We start from the raw sequence: 7,283 nt of genomic DNA, 5'->3' as shown, positions 1-7,283 counted from the left end.
TTTTTTGCAAAATAGAAAGGAAATGTTGGCTTCTTCTCAAGTAAGATTGATTTTAAAAAAGAGAATAAGAAAAACAAATATTGTATATTAATACATATATATGTATAATATGTATACATACATATTATACATACATATGTATACATACATATATATATAGATCCAACCAGTCCATCCTAAAGGAAATCAGTCCTGAATGTTGATTGGAAGGACTGATGTTGAAGCTGAAATGCCAATACTTTGGCCACCTGATGAGAAGAACTCACTCACTGGAAAAGACCCTGATGCTGAGAAAGATTGAAGGCGGGAGGAGAAGGGGACAACAGAGTATAAGATGGTTGGAGGACATCACCGACTCAATGGACATGAGTTTGAGTAAACTCTGGGAGTTGGTGATGGACAGGGAGGCCTGGCGTGCTGCAGTCCATGGGGTTGCAAAGAGTCAGACACAACTGAGCGACTGAACTGAACTGAATATATATATATATATATAGAATCTAGAAAAAGGGTACTGATAAACCTATGTGCAGGGCAGCAATAGAGATGAAGACATAGAGAACAGACTTGTGGACACAGCAGGAGAAAGGAGAGGGTGGGGTGAACTGAGAAAGTAGCACTGACATATATACACCATCACATGTCAAATAGGCGGCTAGCGGAAAGCTGCTGTGTGACACTGGAAGCTCAGGTCAGTGCTCTGTGACAACCTAAAGGGGTGGGATGGGAGCAAGGGAGGGAGGCTCCCGAGGAGGGAATATATGTCTACTTACAGCTGAATCACATTTTTCTACAGTAGAAACCAACACACCATTGTAAAGCAATTATCCTCCAATTAAAAGCAAGTATTAAAGAAAGATAATGCACTCTGTACTCAACTGCACATTAACTGAACACCTCAGCATGAATTTATCAGAAGGAGGGGGTGTGGGAGGAAGACAAAGAGGTTTTACCATTGATCTGATCTGGATTTTGATACCAGTTTTGTCGCTTCATAGTCATGTGAGTCTGGATAAATTCTGTAAACTCTCCAAAGCTCCGTTTTCTCTAGTGTCAATGGGAAATGAGTGTAGACATTACAAAGATTGACTAGATGGATTTTAATAACTAAACTTATTTGTAAATATGTGTATATTTGTGATCACTCCTTTTTAATGTGACACTGGCACTGAAAAGGAGACCCACACACAGGTGTGCAATTAATCAGAATATAACGGCCATATGCAGTGGCACAAGGAAAGTATCATGCACCTGACCTAGTGTGCTATATGCACTCATCTTTTGTTTCCACTCACCCCACCTCTTTTCCCAGATTTCTATTGAGAAAATGGCAAGGTAAATAAGGTACTTCTTTCCTTAATGAGTTTAGACTGGCAAAGGGGTTAAAATGTACACAGTTCAGTTCAGTTCAGTCGCTCAGTCGTGTCTGAATCTTTGTGACTCCATGAATCGCAGCAGGCCAGGCCTCCCTGTCCATCACCAACTCCGCGAGCTCATTCAGATTCACGTCCATCGAGTCAGTGGTGCCATCCAGCCATTTCATCCTAGGTCGTCCCCTTCTCCTCCTGCCCACAATCCCTCCCAGCATCAACCTCTTTTCCAGTGAGTTAACTCTTCGCATGAGGTGAGCAAAGTACTGGAGTTTCAGCTTTAGCATCAGTCCTTCCAAAGAAATCCCAGGGCTGATCTCCTTCAGAATGGACTGGTTGGATCTCCTTGCAGTCCAAGGGACTCTCAAGAGTCTTCTCCAACACCACAGTTCAAAAGCATCAATTCTTCGGTGCTCAGCTTTCTTCACAGTGCAACTCTCACATCCACACATGACTACTGGAAAAACCACAGCCTTGACTAGACGGACCTTAGTCGGCAAAGTAATGTCTCTGCTTTTGAGTATGCTATCTAGGTTGGTCATAACTTTTCTTCAAAGGAGTAAGCATCTTTTAATTTCATGGCTGCAGTCAGCATCTGCAGTGATTCTGGAGCCCCCCAAAATAAAGTCTGCCACTGTTTCCACTGTTTCCCATCTATTTCCCATGAACTGATGGGACCAGATGCCATGATCTTCATTTTCTGAATGTTGAGCTTTAAGCCAACTTTTTCACTCTCACTTTCATCAAGAGGCTTTTTAGTTCCTCTTCACTTTCTGCCATAAGGGTGGTGTCATCTGCATATCTGAGGTTATTGATATTTCTCCCTGCAATCTTGATTCCAGCTTATGCTTCTTCCAGTCCAGCGTTTCTCATGATGTACTCTGCATAGAAGTTAAATAAGCAGGGTGACAATATATAGCCTTGATGTACTCCTTTTCCTATTTGGAACCAGTCTGTTGTTGCATGTCCAGTTCTAACTGTTGCTTCCTGACCTGTATACAGATTTCTCAAGAGGCAGGTCAGGTGGTCTGGGATTCCCATCTCTTTCAGAATTTTCCACAGTTTATTGTAATCCACACAGTCAAAGGCTTTGGCATAGTCAATAAAGCAGAAGTAGATGTTTTTCTGGAACTCTCTTGCTTTTTCCATGATCCAGCAGAGGTTGGCAATTTGATCTCTGGTTCCTCTGCCTTTTCTAAAACCAGCTTGAACATCTGAAGTTCACGGTTCACATATTGCTGAAGCCTGGCTTGGAGAATTTTGAGCATTACTTTACTAGCATGTGAGATGAGTGCATCTGTGCGATAGTTTGAGCATTCTTTGGCATTGTCTTTCTTTGGGATTGGAATGAAAACTGACCTTTTCCAGTCCTGTGGCCACTGTACACAGATTATGCCAAATGAAAGTAGAATAACCCACATGTTAAGAGAACACAGGGAGAAAGATTTGGGGCCAAGTTCCCCTGGACATCAGGATCAGTTCATGCAAAGGCCATTTTAGATGGGCTTCACAGAGCCATGGGGCGCTTTTGATGTGTGGCTTACAGTTAATAAGTCTCACAACTGAAGTAACATGTTAACACAGAAAGAGAGGCTAAGGCAGACGGTTCTCCAATAAAGAACTCTAAAGAATTTCCACTGGTCACCAACTTGCAGAGCTGAACTGAGGATTGTAACTGGCCAGAACATGGTTTACTGCCTAAAATGGGACAGTGTTACCAGCTTGAGCAGAGATTGGACACTCCTTATTCTTCTAATTCCATCCAAGGAATTCTCAGTATTCAAAGTTCTAGGAGCACTCCTTCTGTAGTGCAATCAATGAGAGGAATGGTGTCTTGCCTTCAACTTTAATGCATACTATTCTTTCCTCAACTTTTCTCAAACTAACTCCTTAAAACGAGAAGAGAGGATGTAAACAGGATCACTTAAGACTTAAAGCACTTCTTGAAAGGGGGTATGACTGTACAAAGCAAAACGCTATAAGGTGGCTTCTACAGCAAAGTCTGAAGAGCCCTGATAACATTAGGAGACACCAGGGCTGTGGATTTTCATGTGCTTTGTCCCTTTATTAGCCCATTAGAGAGACAAATAGTGAGGGTAGAAGAGGATCCCATTAATCCAACAGACCAGTGCAGGACTTAGAAACTGCTCATAGCACCACCAGTCCAGGCTGTGGGTGTGAGAAGACATTATAAGCACTCAAGCCAAGGGTGGGTGGATCCATGGACAAGCCCATGCCCCTGCTTACAGCCAAATGCTTAATCTACACTGAACACTCCTCATTCTAGGGAAAATAAAGGGATAATAACAGAGATAAGAGAGAGAGGACAGAGGAAATAAACCATGTGTCCTAAAGAAACAGTATAGGGATAATCATCTTTAAAATGCAACGGAAAACTACACCTCTTTAAAATTACTTACTACACAGACCAGTAGATTTCAAGTCAGTTACAGTATGTTCATATGATAAAATATTTTGCAGACATTAGACACATATTCTAAAATGATGTTTAATGCACCAGAAAGTGCTTAAAACATAATTTAATGTAAAAAGAGCTGATGTAAAATCTGTACATACAGTGTTTATCAATATCACAAAACTAAAAGTTTGGCATGTGTGTTAGTAGCTCAGTTGTGTCTGACTCTCTGCGACCCCATGGACTGTAGCCAGCCAGACTCCTCTGTCCATGGAATTCTCCAAGCAAGAATATAGGAGTGGGTTGTCATCTCTCCAAGGGATCTTCCCTACCCAGGGATCAAACCTGCATCTCCTCCATTGCAGGCAGATTCTTTACCATCTGAGCCACCAGGGAAGCCCTTAAATGTATGGTAAATATATATATATATTTATATATAAACACACACCAGTTCTTGCATCTGAGTGACGTGATTATGTAAGAATTTTAGATCCTTTCTAAAATTTTTCTGTTGTATTTCAAAATTTCTGTGAGGTTATATTCATCATTTAAAGTTTGTTATATAATAAGAAAAATGTAAAGATGACAGAGGTTGAGGGAAAGAGTTTTCAAAGCAAAGACAAGTCAGTAAGAAAGTAAAACCCAGGCTTCCCTGGTATCTCAGTGGTAAAGAATCCACCTGCCAGTGGAGGAGACACAGGTTCAATTCCTGGTTCAGGAAGATCCCACATGTTGTGGAGCAACTAAGCCCATGAGCCACAACTACTGCGTCTGTGCTCTAGAGCCCAGGAGCTGCAATTCCTGAGTCCATGTGCCGCAAATACTGAAGCCTACATGCCCTAAAGCCCCATGCTCTGCAACAAGAGAAGCCACATGCACCACAAATGAGAAAGTAGGCACCAATTACCACAATTAGAGAAAGGCCTGCACAGCAAAGAAGACCAAGCAGAGTCGAAAACAAATACATAAATAAATAAAATTATTTTATAAAAAGAAAACAAAACCCATTTCCTGAGCAGCCAGAGCACTGGCATGTGGGTGCAGATAGCTGTGCTGAGGCAGAATATAGGGAAAGGGGACAGGGCAGAAAGGGCCCTGAATACCACACTTAGGAACAGAGATTTTCTTCTGTCCACAGAGCATATTCTGAGTACCAGGGAAGGCTCGGCTGAAACTGTGCTTCTGGAGATTACTCCAGCAAGTAGCATCCTGAATCAATTAAAGTGAAAGACTATTTTAAGAGTCTAAGTGTCAGGCTAAGCCTGGGTGACGAAGGTGAGGATGTGGTAGACCTGAGTGTCTGATTATAACTCAACCAATGCTTGGATACAGATGGGAGAGGGGAGGATTAAAGATGGCCTCAAGGACTCAATTCTGGGTGGCTAATTAGAGACCCATATTATTCACAAAAATTGAGGTAGGAGTATATTTTCAACAAGTTGAGTTTAAAGCATCTAAGGAGATCAAACCAGTCAATCCTAAAGGAAATCAACCCTGAATATTCACTGGAAGGACTGGTGCTGAAACTGAAGCTTCAAAACTTTGGCCACCTGCTGCGAAGAGACGACTCACTGGAAAAGACCCTGGTGCCTGGAAAGATTGAGGGCAAGAGGAGAAGGGGGCAGAAGAGGATGAACTGGTTGGATAGCATCACTGACTCAATAAACATGAGTTCAAGCAAACTCCGGGAGATAGTGAAGGACAGGGAAGCCTGGCATGGGGTCACAAAGAGTCGGACATGACTTAGCGACTGAACAACAAAGGGGTATCTTAAGATTCTAATAGTGAATTAGAAACGTGAATTTGAAACTTGAGAGAGAATTCTGGGCTGGTTACATGGATTCAGGAATCATCTGTATAGACATGAGTGGTGGCTGGCTAAGAGAAGGTGGGGAAATTAAGAGTAGGAGAGAGAGAGGAGAAGGGAGAAGGGACAAAGAAAGAGTCAGACAGAGGACACAGGAATAACCTCAGAGAATCATACTTTGTAACAAAGAAAAGTGGACGCTGACAGAGCCACGAAAGACAAACAGAAAGGTGAGCCCCTATTTCAGTACCATGGAGAAAAGGAGCCAAGAATGCTACGCCACCCTCAATGGTAAACGTGGCCCCACATTCAGAGAGACTGAGCACTGAGGAACGGCTGCTGGAAATGGTGATGGGGCGGCGGGTGTCAAGTGACATTAAAATGTTTTCAGGTGAAACATTAAAAATAAAATCAACCAGTCTCAGAATAGACATTTCTCTGCAGTAACTGTCACGTTAAAAACACACCTGGAGAGCCGGGCTCTAAGCAGCGCGTCATTTCTGCCTCACCCAAATGAGCTAAGACATTCACCTCTGGAATGCTACCAGCTTGAGGCCATCACCACAGCAACCAACAGGACAACTGTTGTTTTTTAACTCTGCCCATCGCCAACTACATTGCAGGCTGTGAAATGCATAGAAATGAAGCTGTTCTTTCAAATCCTGTTGTGCGGGACTCAGCATGGTTGCAGGTGTCTGTGAACACTGCCTGACTTAGGATATTTTCTTTAAAAACTAGAATGATAAAAATCTACCAAGCAGTTTGGTACCAGTTGGGAGAGACAGACTAATTCTTAGCTTTGTGGACTAAAATATATTTATCAATTCAAATTGGATTTAATTGTTTTTTAAGACACAGTTTTAGCGACTCCATAATCAAACTAATACTTTTCCTTAGTACTGAAGAGGAAATTTTTACACCTAAACATCCTTGCAAAAGCAAACCAAACATTGAAAGTGTTAGTCACTCAGTTGTGTCCAACTATTTGTGACCTCAAGGACTGTAGCCCACCAGGCTCCTCTGTCCCTGGAATTCTCCAGGCAAGAATACAGGAGTGGGTTGCTGTTTCCTTCTCCAGGGGATCTTCCCAACCCAGGGACTGAGCCTGGGTCTCCTGCATTGTAGTCAGACTCTTTACCGACTGAGACACTGGGGAAGACCTACATCAAACACTGGGTCTTGCTTATGTCTCTCCTTGTCCCGAAGGGCCAGCTTGGGAAAAGGACAAGAATCAGCTGTTCAGTCTATTCTCTTTTTCACCTAAATTGATTTTTCTTTTATTCATTTTATTGGCATTTCTATGAGCCAAAGTAGATAATACCTGAAACTATTTGAATCAATGCTACCAATAGGCTTCCCAGGGGGCTCAGTGGTAAAAAAAATCTGCCTGCCAATGCAAGGAGACGTAGCAGACACTGGTTCTATGCCTGGGTCACGGAGATCCCCTGGAGGAAATGGCAACCCACTCCAGTATTCTTGCCTGGAAAATCCCATGGACAGGAGCCTGGTGGACTACAGTCCATGGTGTCACAATGAGTCAGACATGACTGAGCAACTGAGCGCATACACATGCTACCTATCTAATTACTGTTACTAACAGTACTAAAACAACAAATAAAACATGCTTGAGAAGCAGCCCAGGGGAACTGAGAGTTCAAGATCCTTATATGCTTCTTACAATTACTAGATTCAG

The 7,283-nt window shown here is 42.5% G+C and overlaps 1 protein-coding gene across 4 annotated transcripts in view; it reads right to left on the bottom strand.

Moving 5' to 3' along the window:
- The window catches only part of RGS7 (regulator of G protein signaling 7), a 472,754-nt gene that overhangs the window by 378,194 nt on the left and 87,277 nt on the right, over positions 1 to 7,283 (bottom strand). The gene's annotated exons all lie outside the window — the stretch shown is intronic.

Source organism: Ovis aries, chromosome 12, assembly GCF_016772045.2.
Source record: "Ovis aries strain OAR_USU_Benz2616 breed Rambouillet chromosome 12, ARS-UI_Ramb_v3.0, whole genome shotgun sequence".
NCBI classification, from domain to species: domain Eukaryota; kingdom Metazoa; phylum Chordata; class Mammalia; order Artiodactyla; family Bovidae; genus Ovis; species Ovis aries.
This window is presented reverse-complemented; position numbering and strand designations above follow the sequence as displayed.